At 47.5% G+C, this 21,577-nt stretch overlaps 1 protein-coding gene across 2 annotated transcripts in view; it reads left to right on the top strand.

Moving 5' to 3' along the window:
- The window catches only part of GNG4 (G protein subunit gamma 4), a 62,535-nt gene that overhangs the window by 18,296 nt on the left and 22,662 nt on the right, over positions 1-21,577 (top strand). For both annotated transcript variants that reach the window (XM_056113623.1, XM_056113622.1), the window contains exon 2: positions 20,926-21,032. The gene's annotated coding sequence lies outside the window, so the exon portion shown is untranslated. The remainder of the gene's footprint in view (positions 1-20,925; positions 21,033-21,577) is intronic.

Raw genomic sequence — 21,577 nt, 5'->3', positions numbered from 1 at the left:
TGCCATTATAATGGTTGTTTTGTTTTATATTTTGGCTTTTTGGTTCTGCTGGTTCTGCACTCAGGAATCATTCCTGGCGGTGCTCAGGGGACCATATGGGATGCTGGGAATAGAACCTGGGTCGACCGCATGCAGGACAAACACCCTATCTGCTGTCCTATTGCTCCAGCCCCTATTATAATGTTTTGTTGGGTTTATCTGGGTTTATTTAGACATTTTATTATCTAGGTCTTACTCTGGAGAACCTGGCAGGCTACCAAAAGTATCCTGCCCACACGGCAGAGTCTGGCAAACTCCCCGTGGTGTATTCAGTATGCCAAAAACCAGTAACAATGATGGGTCTCTTTTTCCTGACCCTGAAAGGGCCTCAAATGTGGCACTCTTTAAAATCTCAGGGCTAGGACGGAGATGTTACTGGGGCCTGCTCGAGGCAATTGATGACCAACAGGATGACAGTGATACAGTGATCTGGGTGGTGGCAGTGGAGGGGAAGGGGATTGGCTCCCAGCCACACTCGGGGCTCAGGGGCTACTCCCAGTGATTTTGGCCATCCAGCCAGTGCTTCACTGTGGAGGTGGTGGTGCTCAAGCCCTGTGGTGCCAGGGATTACCTGAGCCACCTCAGTGGCGCTTGGCAGCTTTCAGGACCATACAATGGTGAGACCACGTGGTGCTGGGACTCAAACTGGGGTTAGCCTCATGCAAGGCTTGTGCCTTGACTTTGGGGTTACACTGAGAGTGCTGATGTTTGGGGTTGCTCCTGGTATTGCACAGGGAACCATGCAGGGCCGGGTCGAACCCATAATGCCCAGCTTCCACACGCAATGTGTGCACTCCAGCTCTTTGAGTTATCTCCTACACCCCATTATATTTTTGTATGCCGGCTACACCCAGCAGTACTGAGGGCTAGAATTGGGGCACACGGTACCTAGGAGGGAACTCGGGATGACCTCACACATGCTAGACGTGTGCTCTACCACTTGAGCTATCTCCTCAACCCCTCAGCCCTTACATTTTAACTACTGATGTGGCTGGTTTGTTTTGTTTACTTTCGGGGTCACACCCAATGATGCACAAGCTCTGCACTCAAGACTTACTCCTGGGGCCATATGGGATGCCGGGGACCCAACATGGGCCGGCTATATGCAAGGCAAGTGCCCTACATGCTGTACTATCTCACTAGTCCCCTGAGGTTTGTTTTTGTTTGTTTTAAATAAACTTAATGACTTTGTCTGGACACCTGCTTTTCTTCCTTCATATAAATGTCATCCTCTCCTATTTACTAATGAACTTCCTGCCTGAAAGATCAAGCAGGTGTTTCACTTAAGTCGCTTCCAAGAAGAGCCAGTGACTGTTTTGTTCAGAGCGGAATTGCACGGTGCTGGTCCACCCTGTGGGCTGCTGCTCAGTAGTCAAGGCCAGTGCTTGCCCCAAGGATCCATCACACTCCAGATGGCCAGGAGTGGCACACCCTAAGACTTGTAAAGAAGCCCCGGAATGTAAGGCCAGAGGGGTCTGAGGTCCCTGAAGTGAGGAGAAGCAGCTCCCAGGGTGGGAGACAGGACTTGTTGGGAGGGGCCCACGGTAGCAGGGATCCCCTGCAGCCAGGAGGGTCAGAGCAACTGGGGCTGGGGTGACTCCCAGTCTGTACACAGGGAGAAAACTCTGCCCCCTTGCCTGTCACTCAGCTTCAGTAGAATCATGCCTCCTGTTGACTGAGAAAGGACATCAGTCTTGGTTTCTGCAGGGTGTCCCCTACCTCCCCAGGATTACGTCAGCACCCCCATCCTGAATTTTTGCAGGGTGGGGGTCCTGGGAAAGGTGGAGCTCTGCAGGCCCAGAGGCCTGAGGCCAGGAGGTAACTCAGGAAATCCCACCCGCTGGGTTGGGCCCTCCATGGTGAAGGTGCTCGGTTGTTCGTCTGGAGGCACAACACACTCCCCCTGGCTGCTCTGGGACCTCTTTGCTGGGCAGCCAGCCAGGCAGCCACTTGGCTTTAGGGACTTGCCAAGCCCTCCCCGTTCCCCAGCACAGTGGCAAGGGCCTTGCTCTGCGGGGAGCAGCAATGTTACTGTCCCTCCTGGTGCTGACCAAGGCAAGTCCCCTCTACCCAGAATCCTTTCCCATCTCTGTGCTTAGATCTTTGGAAACAGGAGCCAGAGGTGCACTGACTGGTTTTTTGGGCACCAAACACGTCTCTCATTGAGCGGGGAGGTTTGGCTTAATGAAATGCCATTTAGTCATGAGGGGTGTGTGTGTGTGTGTGTGTGTGTGTGTGTGTGTGTGTGTGTGTGTGTTTTGGGCCACACTTGGCTATGCTCAGGGCCTACTCCTGGTTCTTTGTTCAGGGATCACTCCTGACGGTGCTCAGGGGACTATCTGCATCTATGGTCCCCCATGCACTGCCAGGAGTAATTCCTGAGTCCAGAGGCAGGAGTAACCCCTGAGCATTGCTGGGTGTCGCACAAAAACAGAGAGAGACAGAAAGACAGACAGGCAGACAGACAGGCACAGAGACAGAGAAAGGGGGGAGAGGTAGAGAGGGAGAGGGAGAAAAAGAGGGAGACGGAAAGGAAGGAAGGGAGGGAGGGAGGGAGGGAGGGAAGGAGAGAGGGAGGGAGGGAGGGAAAGAAAGACAGAAAGAAAGAAAAAAGAAAAGAAAAGAGGGAAAGGTCTCTTCAGGAATAAGCCTTGTCAGCCCTGGACTCTGGCTACATTGGGACGGTCATGGGCAGTAAGCCATCCAAAGGTTACTTGCACCAACGAGGGAGAAGGAGTGGGTAAGTCAACATGCATGCACGCAGGTCTGAGCACTAGGGCAGGCCCAGGATTCAGAGGGTATTTGAGACTCCAGATCTCCGGGTCAGGTGAGTGGCATGTGTGCTTGCTGCTGACTTGGAGGGTCTCTGCAATTCATGCCCCAGGAGCCTGGCTGGTCTCCCACTGGGCAGCCCTGTTTATAAACTTGGAAGTGGGACGATCAAGAAACTGAGAAGACAAACCACAGATTGGGAAAAATATTTGCAAAGTGGAGCCGGGGAGATAGTTCAGTGGCCTGGAACACTTGCGTGCATGCAGGAGTCTAGGTTCAGAGGTACCATCCAGCTAGGTGTAGCGCAAAATTCTAAAAAGTATTTTTTGCACAATATCCTGGTTAAGGGCTGTTATCCTAAAAGTATAAAGAAGCTAAACAGTAAGAGTAAAGATATGAGGGATTTGGAGACCAAATGGGCAGTAATAATTCCACTATGATAACAAACATAAATTTGGACTCTCCTTGGCAAATGTAGGTCATTCTACTTATAAAACCACCTGACATTCTCAAAAATTGAACAAAAACTCTTTGGAAAACCATATTTCTGAAAAGTGAAGACAGTTCAAATGTAGATCAGCTGATTAATAAACAAGAAAGTGTGTATCTAGACAATGGGATGTTAATCATTAAATTAATACAGTGCTGATATATATTGCAGTATAAATAATCTAAAAACATTGCTAAGCAAAAGAAACCAAACACAAAATCTGTAGTATATGATCCTATAATATATGATTGTATTTATACTAAACAATCACAACAAATCACAAATCATCCTGTTAATCGTCGATTGCCTCGAGCAGGCCCCAGTAACGTCCCCTTCATCCTAGCCCTGAGATTATATTCAAGGCTCTTTAGGAGAATGAGACCCATCATTGTTACTGGTATTTGGCATATTGGGTACGTCACAGGGAGTTTGCCAGACTCTGCCGTGTGGGCAGGCTACATTTGGTAGCCTGCCAGTTTGTCCAAAGGAGGAATGAGATAATAAGATGTCATAATAAGATGTCCAGGAGCTGGTTTTTATAGTCTCTGAGTCTTGGCCGCTGATGGGATTACACGGCGCCAGGGGGCCAGTTGGTGGGTATGACCCCTGCCTACTGGAATTTGGAGGATCTGGGTGGAGGATGCTCGGCCCAAATCTGAGTAGGCTTGGAGATCTCGGCCCCGGAACATACTAAACATCCACTGTAAATAAATTCATAAATTAAATTATATTAGTTGTTTTCCAAGAACTCATTGTAGGCAAGACTGGGGAGTTAATGGGTACAGGTTTTGCTTTATTTTGGGGTGCCAACTCTGGAATTTGATAGCTATTATGAAATATACTTCATAAATATAGTAATACCTAGTAAATTCTGTACCTTAAAATAATTTTATTGTATGTGCATTATATTTCAATTACAAAAGCAGATACTAACAAATTACAAATAAACATTTTTGCCTTGATTCCCAAAAAAGCTAAGCCACGAGAAAACTATCAATCCTGTTACATTTATGTATTTATTGACCTGCCATGAGGTACACAGTTCGAGTGGTTCTTCATTGGGTTTCAGTCATACAGTGTTCCAACACCCGTGTACATTTCCCATTACCACTGACCCCAGTTTCCCTCCTACCACTCCCCTGCTCCGGCCTGTCTCTGTGGCAGGAACTTTTCTTCTCCCTCCCTCCATCCCTCCCTCTCCTCCCCGTACTCCTTTTGGACATTATAGTTTGCAGTCACGGTCACGGTCAAGGTCCTCCCGTTGTTCATCGATTTGCTCAAGCGGGCCCAGTAACATTGTGAGACTTGTTACTGTGTTTGGCATATCGAATACGTCACGGGGAGCTTGCCAGGCTCTGCTGTGTGGGCGAGATACTCTCGGTAGCTTGCCGGGCTCTCCGAGAGGGGCGGAGGAATCGAACTTGGGTCAGCCATGTTGGCTGTGTATAAGGCAAACGCCCTACCCGCTGTGCTATCGCTCCAGCCCATGGTTTACAGTAGAGGTACTTAAAGTTTAACATGTTTGTCTCTTCCTAACTGCTCTCCCCAATACCACTTGTGGTAACCTCACTTTAACATGGAGAGAACTGGGGATGGAGAGACAGAAGTGGGACTGAAGAGATAGGAATCAGGTAGGGCATTTGCCTTGCAGGTGGCAGACTCAAGTTTGATCACCAGCATTCCATATGGTCCCCTAAGCTCTGCCAGGAGTGATTCCTGAATGTAGAGCCAGGAATAACCCTTGAGCATTGCTGGGTGTGTCAAAAAAACAACAGGGGCTGGAGCAATAGCACAGCGGGTAGGGCGTTTGCCTTGCACGCGTCCGACCCGGGTTCAATTCCCAGCATCCCATATGGTTCCCCAAGCACCTCCAGGAGTAATTCCTGAGTGCAGAGCCAGGAGTAACCCCCGAGTGTTGCTGGGTGTGACCCAAAAAGAAAAAAATGCTTCTTAATAAAATAAACAGAAGTTCTGAACTTACAGCAGAAGTTTGGGTGTTTCACAGAACATTCAGATGGTGTATAAGCACATTACAAGATCTCCATATAGAATGTCATCAGGACATTGACTGCAAACAACAACAGCAGGCTACTTCTTCAAATAGCCAACAAACCACAGAAAAATCACAAATTCTGGTTTGAGAAAGTCAGCCCTGACTTAGATTTTCTCAAGAATTGCATTTGACAAACTAATTCTCCTGTGGTTTTGAGAAGCCTATTTGCAATTTGCAGTCTTGACCAAGACACAGAATAAACACTTGCTCAAGGTGAAAGGAAACAGAGGCACCAGAGAAACCAAGAAACCTTATTTGATCTTTCTTATACCTAGAACTTTCGTCAAAAGCAAACGGTAAGATAATTTCTCCCTCCCCTTCCCCCCTCGTCTCTCCTCTCTCTTTCTCTTCTCTCTCTCTTTCTCTCCCTCTCTCTCTCTCTCTCGTACACACCCCCCGCTAATATCATAAACACACACATATACACAATGTAAAGTAAAATCTTGATATTTTGGAACAACTTACTATTCTTCTAGAGAATTAATTGTCAAGGAATGTGAAAATTAATGTTTTCCCTGAGTTGAAAATTGAAGATTCACTCTCTTCAAGTAATGCTAGGAGCTCAAATTATAGTGTTTGTCCTTTTCAATTAAAAGGACATGGAAAACTTAGGTATCTTTGCGAGACACATGAGGTGTCTCAGCAGTTGAGTGTCTGGCTTACAGGCGTAAGACTGAGAGTTCAGTTCTCACGGGGGTGGGGGCGGCAGGGACCTCATGGGAAGGGGGGCGTTCCGGTTCGTCCTTCACACCCGACCGAGGTCACCAGTTGCCCCCCACGAGCGGCTCTCCGGCACGGCCACGGCCCCAGAAGCACAAGGACTTAGTGCAGAAAACCAAATGCTTGGAGCAGAAAAGCGAATGGACTATGTGTTAAACCGTGCCATCATGCCTGCCCGGAGGGGAAAGGGTGTTGCTCCATTCGCCCTGGCCTCTCTGGAAAGAAAGATGGCGGCCGCACAGGAGCCTTGTGGACAGCAGGTTTGAGCCGGGGGTCTGGGGGCGGCAGGGACCTCATGGGAAGGGGGGCGTTCCGGTCCGTCCTTCACGCCTGACCGAGGTCACCAGTTGCTCCCCACGAGCGGCTCTCTGGCACGGCCATGACTCCAGAGCACAGAAACCAATCTCTTAACTATCTAACTTTTAATAGAAATACTTCCAGGGTTAATAAGTAAAATAGCAGAAATCCAAAACATCATTTAATTCTTAAACCCAGCTGTAGAAAGCAAATCATTTCGCAATGCTTTTTCAGCATGTCTGATTTGGGTGGGGGGGGGTCGTAAACTCTAAATAATAATGGTGCATCTTTTATTGAAACAATAAATCTAGTCAAAGTAGATAGAGTGTTAACTAGAACTCATCTGCCTCACAGGAATTGGGAGGGGTGGGAGGTGGGGTTCTATTGGGGTTCGCGGGTAGAAATAAGTATTGGTAAAGGGAAATGTGTTTGATATTTACATGACTGAAACCTAAACCTGAAAGCTCTGTAACTTTTCCCACAGTGATTCAATAAATAAATTATATAAAAAAAAAAAGAACCTCTGAATGTAATCTGGGTGGTCCTGACAGTTGTCATCCCTGGCTCCTTGGGCCAAATGTGTGACCTTCTGGTCATTGTATCAACAACAAAAGGGAAAGAAGGGGGGGGGGAATAATAATAAATTTCTTGTTAAAGAGTAATTTTCTTCTCGAAAAGTCATTTTCCACTTGGTTAAAAGCTTTCTAGGGGCTGGAGTGATAATGCAGCGGGTGGGGTGCTTGCCTTGCATGTGGCCGCCCCTAGTTTGATTCCCAGCACCCTTCAAATGCCCCCCCAACCCTGTCTTCAGTGACCCAGTAGTTCAGAGCCAGGAATAAGCCCTGAGCACCACTAGGTGTGTCCCTCCCCCCCCCCCAACAAAAGAGTAGTTTTCTGTTGAAATACTGTTACATCAAAACAAGATTTGATATAATCTAAAGCAGTGGTCCCTGAATTTATATGGCCTACCATCCTCTTTTCAGAATAAAAAACAACTCAACAATCAGTACCTCTCTATAAATGAACAAATGAACAAACAGTGCCCCCAAGTTGCTTCTGAAGCTATCATTACCCCGCCCTAGAGGGTTCCAGTATCCCCCGCCTCTGCCCCCATGGAAACACTGGTCATCATGAAAGTGTCACCTGGTCACCTGAAAGTGTCATCACTCACTTTCAGGGGACTTGCGTGGGATCTCTAACTCGCCTTTTCTTTCTGATTTCTCCTTTTCTTTCTGAATTTCTGATTTCTGATTTCGCCTTTTCTTTCTGATTTCTCCCCTTGGAGTGGGGGTGCATGCCCTTCTCCCCTTTGTGTTTAGAAGCAGATGACTTGTCTGGTTTCACAGCTTCACAGCTGGAGAGGAATTTTTGCGTTGGGATGAATCATACTCCAAGTCTCACCCACACTTGATGTAGATGATGTTTAGATGGGACTTGGAATTTCGAATTGATGCTGGCTTTGGGACTGTCTGCAGGAGGCTGCATTTAGTTTTCATGTAAGGAGGATATAGATGTTTGAGAGTCCAGGGGTGAAGTATTGTAGGCTAAATTGGGGGGCTTCCCCTGCCAATAAATCCATAATGGTATAGAATGAAACAGAATGGAGCAAACAGAATGGTATAGAATGAAAAATAGAATGGGGCCATGCGAATGCACCCTCATGAAAATGAGACACACATACCTTCCCCCACTTCCCTATATTCCTGGAAGCACTGGCAGTTACCCCTATGAACCAATTCTGGTGCCACCATGGAAACTCTTCTTCTGGTCTTGCTTTAAAGACCCATAAATAAATCTCGAAAGAGATCAAAAGTTACAGTTAATCTCCAACCCATGCAAGGATGAACAGACTGGGGTAAATCAGAGGGAGACACGTTAGCTCAGAGCCCCAGCAACCACTTGTTTCCACGACCCAAAATTGCCGCCATGCCCCCCTGTCTCAAACCTCAATGAGATATAATCTGCTGAAAATTCAGGTATGGAGGTTTTGTGACTGAAATTTCCAGGCTTTCTCAGGACCTGGATGGGCTTCCTTCCCCCACCTCCCTGTATTTCCAAAAGCTCTGGAAGTCATACCAACATCCCAAAGCTGCCGTCCAGCTAAAAAACTACTCCAGTCTTACCTTCCTAACAAAAGTACTGAATGTCTTAAACAAACATAATGACCTCTTACTACCTGTATTGCAAACCATAATGCACAAAAGAAGAGAGAGAAAGAAAAGTTCCTGCCATAGAGGCAGACTGGAGGCAGTAAGGGGGTTGGGGGATGGTGGGATGGAAACAAGGGACATTGGTGGTGGGAAATGTACATGGAGGAGAGATGGGTGTTGGATCATTGTATGACTGAAACCCAATCATAAACAACTTTGTAGTGGTCTATCTCATGGATATTCAATTAAAAATAATAAAAGAGAATCAGACACACACAATGACCACCAGGGACACAGGAAGAAGAATGCAAAGCCCAGGAGCAACAAGGCTGACTGAGCCCTTGAGCTTGGGTTTCTGGCCTCCAGAACTGAGAGGGAAAATGTGTGTGACTGGGCTGGAGTAGAGGGGGTAGGGTGTTTGCCTTGCACATGGCTGACCCAGGTTCGATTCCATATGGTCCCCTGAGCACCCTGAGCACTTAACCTCTGTTTTGTTAGCACCGCCAGGAATAATTCCTGAGTGCATGAGCCAGAAGTAACCCCTGTGTATCCCCAGGTGTGACCCCCCCCCAAAAAAAAATGAAAAGAAAAGAAGGAGAAAATGTGTGTGGCTGAAGTCTCTCCAATTGTAGTACTTTGCTGTGCCAGTGCAAAGAACCTCCATTATTTATTTACTCATTCACTGTATTGTTTAATTGGCTGAGAACCACTGGTAGGGCTCCTGGACCTTCGGAATACTGTTTGGAAAGTTCCCCCCAAACAGACAATACCCCATTCGATGAGGGCTCTATTTTGATGACTTCAGTTTTATCTTAACTACCAATAATGTGGGTCTTTGTGTTTGTCATGGTTCCCAGTTTCTTCAATAGCTTCAAGAATGAAAATACTGAATAATAAAAGATATTCAAGCTCAGAGTTTAAAAATAGAAAAGTTTATTGAAAATTAAGTCGAAGAGAAAGAAACTCCCCAGTAGGGGAGAAACAGTGTAGGACGAAATTACATATGGCTCGTTTTATAGGGATTTTATAGGAAAACTGGGTCTTTGTGTTGTTTATCAAACAGAATTGAGAGGAGTATGAGAGAATTCCCATCTGTTTGCCAGAGATGTCTTGTTAATTTAGGGCCCATCTGTGTTGTTAAAATAAGACTAACACCCTTTATGTATTTAGGGTCTTTTATGTAATTTATTCAAACATCTTCCTGGGTATTGTTGATCATTTTTTGCTCTTTTGTGAGATCAAGGCCTGGGGAAAATTTTTATAGTCTTGGGAAAGTATAAACTACCCAATCACAGAGACTCCAAAAGTATGCCGGAATGGCCAAGATGCGGTTTAAGTCAACTAAAATGGAACCGCAAGCAGCAATGGGCAAAGGGGAAACTGAGGCTTCCTCTTTCACCACCCCTTCTTCGTGCTAAGGAACTAGCTCAAGAGCGCTGGACTTTAGAGACATACTACAGAGGTTGCCTCGCATGCAGCTGACCCCTGTTCTAAATGGTCCCTGAGGGCCAGAGCAATAGTACAGAGGGTAGGGCTTTTGCCTTGCACCCAGTCTTGATCCCCAGCATCCAATATGGCTCCCTAAGCACCTCCAGAAGTAACCCCTGAGCATCGCTGGTGTGGCCCCCAAACAAAAGTAAACAAAAAAACAAAAACAAATGGTCTCCTGAGCCCCACCAAGAATGACCCCTAAGCACCACCAGGTGTGACTCCAACCCAATGATAATATAGAATGTTAATCTTAATTATCCCTTGAAAACTCCTTTCTCCGAGTGTGGTCATGTTGTGGGTTAGAATTAGAGTCACTTTGACATCTGCACTTGTTTGTTCATTGCAGCACTCTTTACAATAGCCAGAAACTGGAAGAAACCTGAATGCCCAAGAACAGATGACTGGTTAAAGAAACTTTGGTACATCTACACAATGGAGTACTATGTAGCTCTTAGAAAAGATGAAGTCATGAAATTTACATACAAGTGGTACAATATGGAAAGTATCATGCTAAGCGAAATGAGTCAGAAAGAGAGGGATAGACATAGAAAGATTGCATTCATCTGGGGGATATAAAGTAACAAAGTATGAGATTAATACCCAAGAATAGCTGAGATCAGCACCAGGAGGATTACTCCATAACTTAGAGGCCAGCCGGGTATCCTAGAGGAAAGGGCTGTTCAGATAGAGAAGGGAGCACCAAATAAAGGATGTTTGGAGGATCCTCCCAGGAGGGGAGATGCATGTAGAAAGTAGACTATGGACTGAACATGTTTGCCACTCAATGCCTCTTTTGCAGAACACAACACCCAAAAGGAGAGAGAGAACACAGGGGATTGCCCTGCCACAGAGACAGGGGGGATGGGGGGATGGGGGTGGGAGGGATATTATCCATGGTGGTGGAAAATGGGCACTGGTGGAGGGATGGGTATCTGATCATTGTATAATTGAAACCAAAGCACAAAAAATTGTAAATCTACAACTTTAAAAAAAATAAAATAAAATAAAGGGGAAAAAAAAAAAAGAATTAGAGTCACTTCAGCCTAAGTATTTGAGGGAACACGAGTCCTTGTACAATGGGTGCCGCCCCCCTTCCGTTTTGTGAGTACTTCACATTTGCTGCCTCTTCGCCTGTGCTGCCAGTGCTCAGTTAACATTTGTAGCTGAGACTGTGGGTGGTGTGGTAATTTGCCAGAGATTGTCTGGGAAGCTTGTAGTAAATCAAGGCTCTTTCCCCCTTCTCAAACATGCTTTACACATTCCCTGTGCTTGGCAGCCTCTATCTGACATGCATGTGAGCTTGCTACGCAGAGGTTCTTTGGAGAGACTAAGCCATAGACTTTCAAGCCTGCTTCTGCGTGTGGCGCCTAAGCCCGCTACAGAATGGGTGCCACATATTTTGGAAGATCTGCCTTGTGCCTTTCTATGCCCTTTTTGGGAGTTGGGGGGTGGGGAAGGTGTGGGCCACACCCAGCAGTGCTCAGGGTTTTATTCAAGGCTCTGTGCTTGGGGATCACTTCTGGCGTATGTGGTGCCAGGGATCAAACCGAGGTTGGCTGCATGCAAGGCAGGTGCCTTAACCTCTGTACCATTTCTCTGGCCCCACTATGCTCTTTTATCTCTTACAGTGCTTACTTTGACAGAGACTTGTGTCCAGGAAGAAAGGTTTGAGAGCAATTTAAATCAGGAGTGTGGGGTCAAGGTGGTAGTACAATGGGTAGGGCATTTGCCTTGCTCGCAGATGACCCGGGTTAGATCCCATTTGGTCTCCTGAGCATTACCAGGAATAAGTACAGACAGAGCCAGGAGTAAGCCCTGAGCATTGCTAGGTATAACTGCCCCCCCAAAAAAAATCCATAAAATAGGATTGTTGTCCTAGCACCTTGAAAAAGTCTTAGTCACAAAGCAAGGAAGAAATCAAAGAATGATGCAGATGTGCAAGAAAAAAAGTGCAATTAAGGACTAGCTTGAAGGTATCCAACTAATCAAAATCTGGGACAGTTTATGAATCAAAATTGATACTTAATAAAAAGCATATGTTTATATAGTTTCATAGCCCATTGAATAAACAGAATGCCCAAGGTTCTCTACTGATACTAACCAAAAAGTGAACACATTGAAAGTTTTCTGAGAAACAGGGTATTTTCCCCAAGTTTTATCTTATTTTAGTATTATTTTAATTTGGGCAGAAGGGTTGGTCTAGCCAGTGCTACTGTAGGATATTCCTGGCTCTGTGCTTAGGGGTAACTCTTAGCAGTGCTAGAGAACCGACCGTATATGATGCCAGAGATCTAAGTGGGATCAGCCATGAGCAAGGCAGGCATCTTACCTCCTGTACTTTCTCTCCAGCCCCTGGATACCATCCTCAATGCCTTTTCTCCAGAAGTCTTTTCTATCCCCCCTTAGACTGGTACCTCATTGACTTTCCTTCTTATTTTAAAATTTTATTTTAGGCTCCATGGTTTGCAGAACTGTTTCTGATAGGGTTTGGTAAGTGAACATCCCGTCATTATACCTTCCACCTTCCACTGTCGTCCTCATGCTGTTTCCACCCGTCGTCCCCGCTGAAGCTTCCTACTGAAGACTGGTTCTTGGTTTCTGTTGCCTTTGGACGTTTGTGATTCCCCTACTCTGTTTCTTTATGTCTGGCATAGGAGAGAGATCATTCTCTCTCTGTCTGTCTCCTAACATTACTCCCCATGATACTCTCCAAATCTTTCCACGCCTGGTTTCATCTTACAGCTGAGTAGTATTCCATTGTGTGGCTGTACCATAGTTTCTCTATCCAGTCATTCAGTCATCTGTTCTTGGACATTTGGGTTGTTTCCAGATTTTGGCTATTGTGAATAGAATTGCATTGAGCATAGGAGTGCAGATATCTTTTCAGAATAGTGTTTTGGAAGAAAAGCACTTTAACATAGTTTCAAAGTGCTTTCCCACAAGTACAATAGAATCTAACAAAGTATAGAGGATAATTTTAGAGTCGAAAACCTTAGCAGATGCCACCTTAACCAAGTGATGAAAATTAAGTATGAATTACGGGTCTCACTGAAATCTTTTTCCTTTTTGTATTTCAATTTTAAACAGAATTTATTCTTTCATTTTTATTTTTAACGAATCACCGTGAAGTACAGTTACAGACTTACAAACTTTGGTGATTACGTTTCAGTCATACAATGATTGAGTACCCATTCCTCCACCAGTGCCTATTCTCTGCCAACAATGTTCCTAGTATCCCTCCCGCCCCCCCCCAACACCCCCTCCCCACCTCTGTGGCAGGCACATTCCCTTTTACACTCTCTCTCCTTTTGGGTGTTACGGTTTGCAATACGGGTACAAAGTGGCCATCATGTTTGGTCCATAGCCTATTTTCAGCATACATCTCCCTTCCCGAGCGAGTCCTCCAAGCATCATTGACTTGGCGGTCCCTTCTTTCTCTCAGCGGTCTTTTCCCCCAGCATGTGATGCCGGCTTCCAAGCCATAGAGCAATCCTCCTGGCCCTTATCTCTACTATCTTTGGATGTAGAGATAAGGGCCAGAAGGATTATTATCTCTACTATCCTTAGATGTTAGTCTCCCATTATGTTACTTTATATTCCACAAATGAGTGCAGTCATTCTATGTCTGCCCCTTTCTCTCTGATCCACCTGGTGTGAAACAAGTGACATGAACACAGCATGGATTCTGTAATATTCCTCCAAGGGAAGAGAACATCATATGTGCCCCTACAGTGGAACATAATTCCACCACAAAAAGAAGGGAAGAGTAGATACATACACAACAGGGATTAACCTAAAAAAAACCCTAAGCATAAAAGGTCTTTTATATTATTTGCTTCCACATATATGAAGAGTCCAAATAGGCAAATCTGTAGATATGAAAGTAGGCAGGTGGTTTCTAGGGACTGTGAGGAAGGAGAAGTGAGAAGAACAGCTTAAAAAATAGAGTTTAACTTTTTTTTAACCCCACGTTTATTTTTATTTTTTTATTTATATTTTTATTAGGGCTGGAGCGATAGCACAGCGGGTAGGGCGTTCGCCTTGCATGCAGCCAACATGGCCGACCCGAGTTCGATTCCTCCGCCCCTCTCGGAGAGCCCGGCAAGCTACCGAGAGTATTCGATATGCCAGACACAGTAACAACAAAGTCTCCAATGGAAACGTTACTGGGCCCGCTCGAGCAAATCGATGATCAACGGGAGGGCCTTTACCTTTACCTTTACCTTTTTTATTAGTGAAACACCATGAGGTACAGTTGTAGATTGATGTGGGGGCTGAATTGCAGAGTGATGCAGCTTTGAGCCACACCCAGAAGTGCTCAGGAGTGACCCATGGTGATGCTCAGGGGACTAGATGCAGTGGTAGGGTTGGCCATATGCAAGGCCAATGCCTTACCTGCTGTACTATTCTCCAGTCCCCAGAGATTTCAATGGGGAGATAGAAATGTATTGTAATCCTGTAGGCATAGTGGTTGCTCAAAGAGCTATGAAATGGTTAGTTTCAGGGGCAGAGAAATAGTACTCTGCCAACTGGGGTTTAATCCGTGACACCCCATATGGCCCCTCAAGCATCACCAGGAGGGATTCCTGCAGGAGTAATCTCTGAGTATCACCGGTGTGGCCCCCAAACCTAAATCAAATTAATTAATTATAAATGATTAGTTTGGGGTCAGAGAGGTAGTTCAGTGAATATGGCTCTTGTGTTGCATGGTGCGAATCCATGTTTGATTCCCCAGCACCACATATGGTTCCCGAAGCACCACCAGGAATAATTTCTCAGCATAACTGGCTGTGCCCACTGCATCCCTCCCCCCCCCCCAAAAAAAACAGAGTGTGCTTTAGGGGACCAACCTTTGAAAGGACTTTTAGAAAATGAATAAAACGGTTGATTTTATTGTATTAATTTTACCTCATTTTATTTAATCCAAGCATTTAAATGTAAGTTTTGTATTTTAAAAAGTGAACAAGTGATAAGAGCTAAAACGGCATTCCCAGCAACTAGTCTTTGGAAACAGAATTTCCCGTAACAGGTCCCAGAGAGTGGAACCACCTTATCTTAATTAGACAGCTTGGCCTGACTGCCAAGACTGCCGGTTCCCAACAGGCCCAGCTGAGCCAGATTGGAAATCCACATCAGGGACAGAAAAGGGGGCTGGTCCCTGAGGGCAGAAGAGACCCTGAGAAGAGGCAGTGCACAGAGGTTTGCTGGCTACTAGTTGGGTCCACACTCAAGCCCTAGCAAATTCATTTTCTTTGGTGACTGAAAAACAGCTGCTGGGCTGGAAAGGTGCTCAGCTGGACAGGGTGGCTGGATGACCTGCCGTGACCTCATTCTCACCAATCAAGTACACGACCCGTTAGACCTCTGCTGGTGTTTCTGGTGCCACAGTGTGTGATGGGCTGTCATGTGTCTTGCTTTGATGGGTGGGGCTGTCAGCATGCTTAGCTGCAGTTTTTCTTCCTTCCTCCCTTCCTTCCTTCTTCCTTTCCTCTTTCCTTCCTCTATCCTTCCTCCTTCTCTCCCTCCCTCCCTCCCTTCCTCCATCCCTTCTTCCTTTCTCCTTCCTTCCTTCCTTCCTTCCTTCCTTCCTCTTCCTTCCTTCCTGCCTTCCTTCATTCCTCCCTTCCTTCCTCCCTTCTTTCTCCCTCCCTCCCTCCCTCCCTCCCTCCCTCCCTTCCTCCATCCCTTCTTCCTTTCTCCTTCCTTCTTCCTTCCTTCCTTCCTTCCTTCCTTCCTCTTCCTTCCTTCCTGCCTTCCTTCATTCCTCCCTTCCTTCCTCCCTTCTTTCCTCCCTCCCTCCCTCCCTTCCTTCCTGCCTTCCTTCATTCCTCCCTTCCTTCCTCCCTTCTTTCCTCCCTCCCTCCCTCCCTTCCTTCCTGCCTTCCTTCATTCCTCCCTTCCTTCCTCCCTTCTTTCCTCCCTCCCTCCCTCCCTCCCTTCCTCCATCCCTTCTTCCTTTCTCCTTCCTTCTTCCTTCCTTCCTCTTCCTTCCTGCCTTCCTTCATTCCTCCCTTCCTTCCTCCCTTCTTTCCTCCCTCCCTCCCTCCCTCCCGTCCTTCCTGCCTTCCTTCATTCCTCCCTTCCTTCCTCCCTTCTTTCCTCCCTCCCTCCCTCCCTTCCTTCCTGCCTTCCTTCATTCCTCCCTTCCTTCCTCCCTTCTTTCCTCCCTCCCTCCCTCCCTCCCTTCCTGCCTTCCTTCATTCCTCCCTTCCTCCCTTCTTTCTTCCCTCCCTCCCTCCCTCCCTCCCTTCCATTTACTTTTTCTTCTTTCTCCTTCTTTCATCTCTTTTTTCCTCCTTTTTTTCCTTTTTTTTTTGGGCCACCTCCAGCAGTGCTCAAGATTCACTCCTGCTCTGCGCTCGGAGATCCCTCCTGGCAAGGATCTCTGATTCAGGGGATCATATATGGTATCGGAGGTTGAACCCAGGTCAGCTGTTGTACAAGGCAAGAGCCCTACTCACCGTACTGTGTTCCAGTCCTGCAGATAGTGTTTTCTGAGTATAGGCACCACCTTTTCTCCAGTGTCAGGGGTATCCCCAGGTGCGTGTAAGACCCTCAGCACCGCCTGAGAGTATGAAGACAGTTGTCGCTCCCCTGTTCCGTGAAACTCCACCCTAGGCAGACGCAGGAGCAACCTGGCAACTTTGTGCCATTCGATGTAAAGAATAAATGGTTTTACGGTTCCTGGAGTTCTTAACCTCTCCAGGTCCGAAGGGGCACAGAAGAGCAAACCAACTAGTGGTGAGCATGGAACGTCCTCCCTCTGCCTGGCCGGCTCCACCACACTGGTCTGGACAAGGCTCTGAGCTCAGCCCCCTTCTGCCTTGCTCACAGTTCTGAGATCTTTCATGACACAGACTTCTGCTCCGTCCTGTAGGTCCTGAGTCGCAAAGCCTTTGTCTTCCTCTCAGTCTCCCTGCTGAGCTGCATCCCCCTTTACACCATCCTAAAGACACCAGAAATTCAACTTGCTTCTCTCCCCAGGAACTAATTGCACACCTCTGCAAACCTGCTTCTCTCCCTCAGCCTGGTGCTTGTACATGTCCACCTTCCACAGGGCCCTCAACACTCAGGTCCAATCTCACCCTCTCCCCTCACTCCGTCTCAAGGCTTCTCCACAAGGTCCACCCCACTTGCCACCAGAGCTCTGCTTTTCACAGTGAGTGTCTTGTCAGGCCTTGGCACTTCCTAACGTGTCTGCTTGCTTCTCTGGTTCACCTCTGATCCATTCTCCTCACTAGGTAGAAGCAGATTTTCTTTTCCTGCAAATCCACTTGATGTAATTCTCAGTTAAAAATAAAACAAGGGGTTGAAGCAATAGCACAGCAGGTAGGGCATTTGCCTTGAACGCGGCTGACCGGGGTTTGATTCCCAGCATCCCATATGGTCCCCTGAGCACCGGCAGGAGTAATTCCTGAGTGTTTGAGCCAGGAGTAACCCCTGTGCATTGCCAGGTGTGACCCAAAAAGCAAAAAATAAAAATTTAAAAATAAATAAAACAAGGGACCAGTAAGGCACTTGCCTTGCACACCACTGACCCAGGTTAGATCCCCAGCATCCCATATGGTCCCCTGAGCCCCGCCAGGAGTGATCCCTAAGTGTAGAGGCAGGAATAAGCCCTGAGCACTGCTGGGTGTAGCCCCAAAACAAACCATCTCCGAAATGGGGCTGGATAGTGCAAAGGTTAAGGCTCTTGCCTTGTACACAGTCAACACTGATTTGATCTCCAGCACTGCATATGATCCCTGAGCACCGTGCCAGGGGTGATCGCTGAGCACAGAGGCAGGAGTAAGTCCTGAACACCAGGAAGTGGGGCCCAACCTTTCCCCCAACACACACACACACACACACACGTGCAGACTGTTTCTCTTACCCTCTGAGACCAGGCAGCTCAGTTGTGGATTTTCAGCAATACCTGTTCTTTACTCTTGGTTTCTCTCTTCTTCCCTAGGACTCAGTCTTTGGTCTCTCCTGAGTATTAGAATCCCTCTGCCCCCCAAATCTTGTTAAACCCCACCTTCCACTCCTCGTCTTGGGCTTAGATCCCTGTGTGAAGTGATACCAAACTTTCGGCCCAGCCTCGGGCTTCTCCAACTCCGATGATCACACGAATCACCCAGGCAAAGTGCAGGTGCTCTGAGGTTCTGTATCTCCAGCAGCTCCTCCCAGGGCAGCTGCCACTCGTTCCCTCCGTGTGCTCTGTCAGGATCAGTTGAATAAAAATGCCAGATCTTGGCAAGACACACACGCATCCTAGTTTGGGACACACCAACCGAAACAGACTGAGTGGTGATTGGCAATCACCTGGGAAGATGAAGCACCATAGACAGACACATGGGCCTTAAGTTATGTGGGCGGGATGGGGGTGGGGGTGGGGGTGGGCAGGGATCCACCTAGGCTCCTTGTCTTTAATCCACCTGTCCCCATGACTTGGATGCTCAGCCACATCTGAGAAACACTGAGCTGGAGCAATACTGGGAACAACTGTGAGGTCTGAATCCCCTGGAATGAGCACTGAGACCCAGGCCCGTTGAAGCTGGTGTTGGTGGTACTGGTTTTGGTTGATGTCAGCATCACCTCTGTGTTTTTCTGGCTCTCTCCTAGTCAGCCTCTTCTCAGCATTGGTTGCAAAATGTCGGTTGGGTGTCCCCTTGCTGTTGCCTTCGCACTGCGGGACACACAGCAGAAGTCAGCCTTTCTGCTAGGAATGGGGATGGTGTTGTGGGGGTGTTGTTCAGTGGTCAGACGTTTGCTTTCCTGTCCGAGGGTCTGGTTTCCATGGCTGCAGAAATAACCACAATAGGGGGCTGGAGTGATAGCACAGCGGGTAGGGCGTTTGCCTTGCATGCGGCCAACCTGGGTTCAATTCCCAGCATCCCATATGGTCCCTCAAGCACAGCCAGTAGTAATTTCTCAGTGTATGAGCCAGGAGTAGCCCCTGTGCATCACCGAGTGTGACACACACACACACAAAACCCACAATAAAGAATAAAGATGGTGGGGGTAGAGAACAAGAGAACAGAGACTAGATAGCCAGTTTAGGTGCAGGATGGCGTCTGGGGTGAGGGGGCTGACGGGGACTGCTCTGGTTGCCCCCTCCCTCCTGCCCAGAGTTCCTGTCAGCTGGAAAGGCAGGCTTCAAAGCACTTTCTTGGGAGGTCAGGGTTTAGGCTCTGCCATGTGCACCCAGCTTCTGGCCCAGTAAACCTTTTCTCCAGTTCTTGTCTCTTCGGGACAGGGAAAAGATAACCCAAGGTGGAGGACCTGTTATGGTTCACCAGCATCCACAGTCAGCCCCCACGGGTGCCCCTACAGCAGCCTGAGACTGTCCAGACCATGTGTGTAACATCAGTGAGTGGAGAACAGAACTCAGGCGTTTTCAGCACTATTTGCTTTTCATGTAGAAAGAAATGAGTTTTTTAATAGGACATCTAAAAGGATTTTCTAATAGAAGGATTAAAAAAAACTTGGAAGGAGATTAGGCTAAGACTGTAATAAAGTCTAACTGCTTTGGGGGGTGGGAAGTATCCAGATGCACTGAGTTACTGGCAGGAAGAAGGACTAGTCCATTGGAAGTGGCTGCCATGCAGTGGTGCAAAAACATGCAGCTTCCAACCTTCCCCAACAAAGATAGTGTGTACAGCAGCTAGGGTGCTTGCCTGCACGAAGTTTTCGTGGTTTGATACCCCAGCACATTGTAGAGCCCTGCTCAGTAGATAGTCCTGAGCACAGAGCCAGGAGTAAGCCCTGAACATAGTCAGATATGGCCCCAAAACAAAACAAAACAAGACAAAAATGCCTCTGATCTACCTTCTGCCATGACAGTTAAACCAGCCCAGTCTGGGACACATACAGGGATGTCAGCCCAGTCTTGTTGGTTTTCATTTTCACACAAATTCCTTGGGATCCCTGGGAGAGAAGGGCTGCAGGGTAAGCTCTGTGTGGAAAGAACCCATGCTCCCCAGAAACCATGCTCTCCGCCCCTCCAGCGTCTCTGCACCAGGAAGGCGCCTGTGTATTTGCCTCTCATTGGAGAAACAAGGCTCCAGAGACGCCTTTAAAGGCATTGGTGTAAATCATCTCTTCTGTGATAAAATATTCTTTGGTTAAAATCAGATTATTTCTAAAAAGATATGATTAGTTTGTGCCAACACCATTATTTCTGGGGGTGTTTTAATTACTCTGTTTTTTATTATTTTTAAAAAATTTCTTGAACTCTTTTCTTCAGTGGACATACACTTTTTAAAGCCAGAGAGATAGTACAGTCAGCAGGGCGCTTGCCTTGCACACACCTGACTCAGGTTTGATCCCCCACACCACATATGGTCCCCTGAACCCCGCCAGAAGTGAGCCCTGAACACAGAGACAGCAGTAAGCACTGGAGTACCTCCAAGTGTGGCTCTGGGGGGTAAACCCAGAAAAAGAAGAAAGGAAGACAGGGGGAGAGAGGGAGGAGGGAAGGAGAAGGGGTAGGGGAAGAAGGGAAGGAAGGGAGAAAGAGAGGGAGGGGGAAAGAAAGAAAGAGAGGGAGGGAAGGAAGGAAGGAAGGAAGGAAGGAAGGAAGGAAGGAAGGAAGGAGGGAGGGAGGGAGGGAGGGAGGGAGGGAGGGAGGGAAGGAAGGAAGGAAGGAAGGAAGGAAGGAAGGAAGGAAGGAAAAGGATGGATGGATCTGAATAGTTTGGCTTTCTGCTTGGCAGATACGTGGGGATCGGGCATACAGGTTGGGGCAAGCCCAGGATGGTCAGAGATAGTTCCCTGTTGCAGATGCTTTTTCAGCCTTTGCTTTTCATCTCCCCTGGAGTCTGATACATGAGTCCCCAAGCTTATGGATGTGGTCGCTGAACCGAGGAGGGGCACTGGGGGACACCCACCCTCTCTGGTACCATATGACCCTGCTCTGGTGGTGTTTACAGGTGAACCTCAAGGCAGGAAGCCTGAATCAGCCTCTCATCTGACAACTGTCAGCTGCTGCTGCTCGCCTGCCCGCATCTGGCCCTGCCACTGCACCACCTCTCAGAAGGTAAGGAAGGGGACAGTCCCCCTGGGCTCTTTCAGGATAGCAGCAGGAGTGGGACCTGGGTTATCAGGATCTTCCAGGTGTGGTCAAGTCCCCAACAGTCAGTTTCTTCCTATCACAGCAGTTATTGCCCACCCTCCACAGCACAGCAAGGTCTTCATGCGGTCTAGGTTACAGATCCCACCTCCCCACACACACACACACACACACACCATGTGCTCCCTCTTAGGAAAAGTATTAAGCAATATGAGTCAGGGGAATAACAGTTCAGTGGCTTCACATACCTGCCTTGCAAATCTGAGGTCATGAGTTCGACTCCCTGAGTTGCCTCATGCCCCAGCTCGGGCCTAGCAGCTCTGCTCTCTGTGATCCCGACATCACAATTCCAGCCTCACATCTGCCAGGTATATGTGAACATGAATTAAGAATGAAGGACGGCAACCCCACTGAACCCCACAACTGAAAGATACACGAGCGTCATGCCCGGGAAGTGCAGCCCCTGGCGAGTGCCTATGTGGGTACAACAGTGACCCCCGCAAGCACTAAAC

Source organism: Sorex fumeus, unplaced genomic scaffold (assembly GCF_029834395.1).
Source record: "Sorex fumeus unplaced genomic scaffold, SorFum_2.1 ptg000021l, whole genome shotgun sequence".
Classification (NCBI taxonomy): domain Eukaryota; kingdom Metazoa; phylum Chordata; class Mammalia; order Eulipotyphla; family Soricidae; genus Sorex; species Sorex fumeus.
The sequence above is the reverse complement of the archived record's forward strand: the minus strand, read 5'-3'. Positions and strand labels throughout refer to the sequence as shown.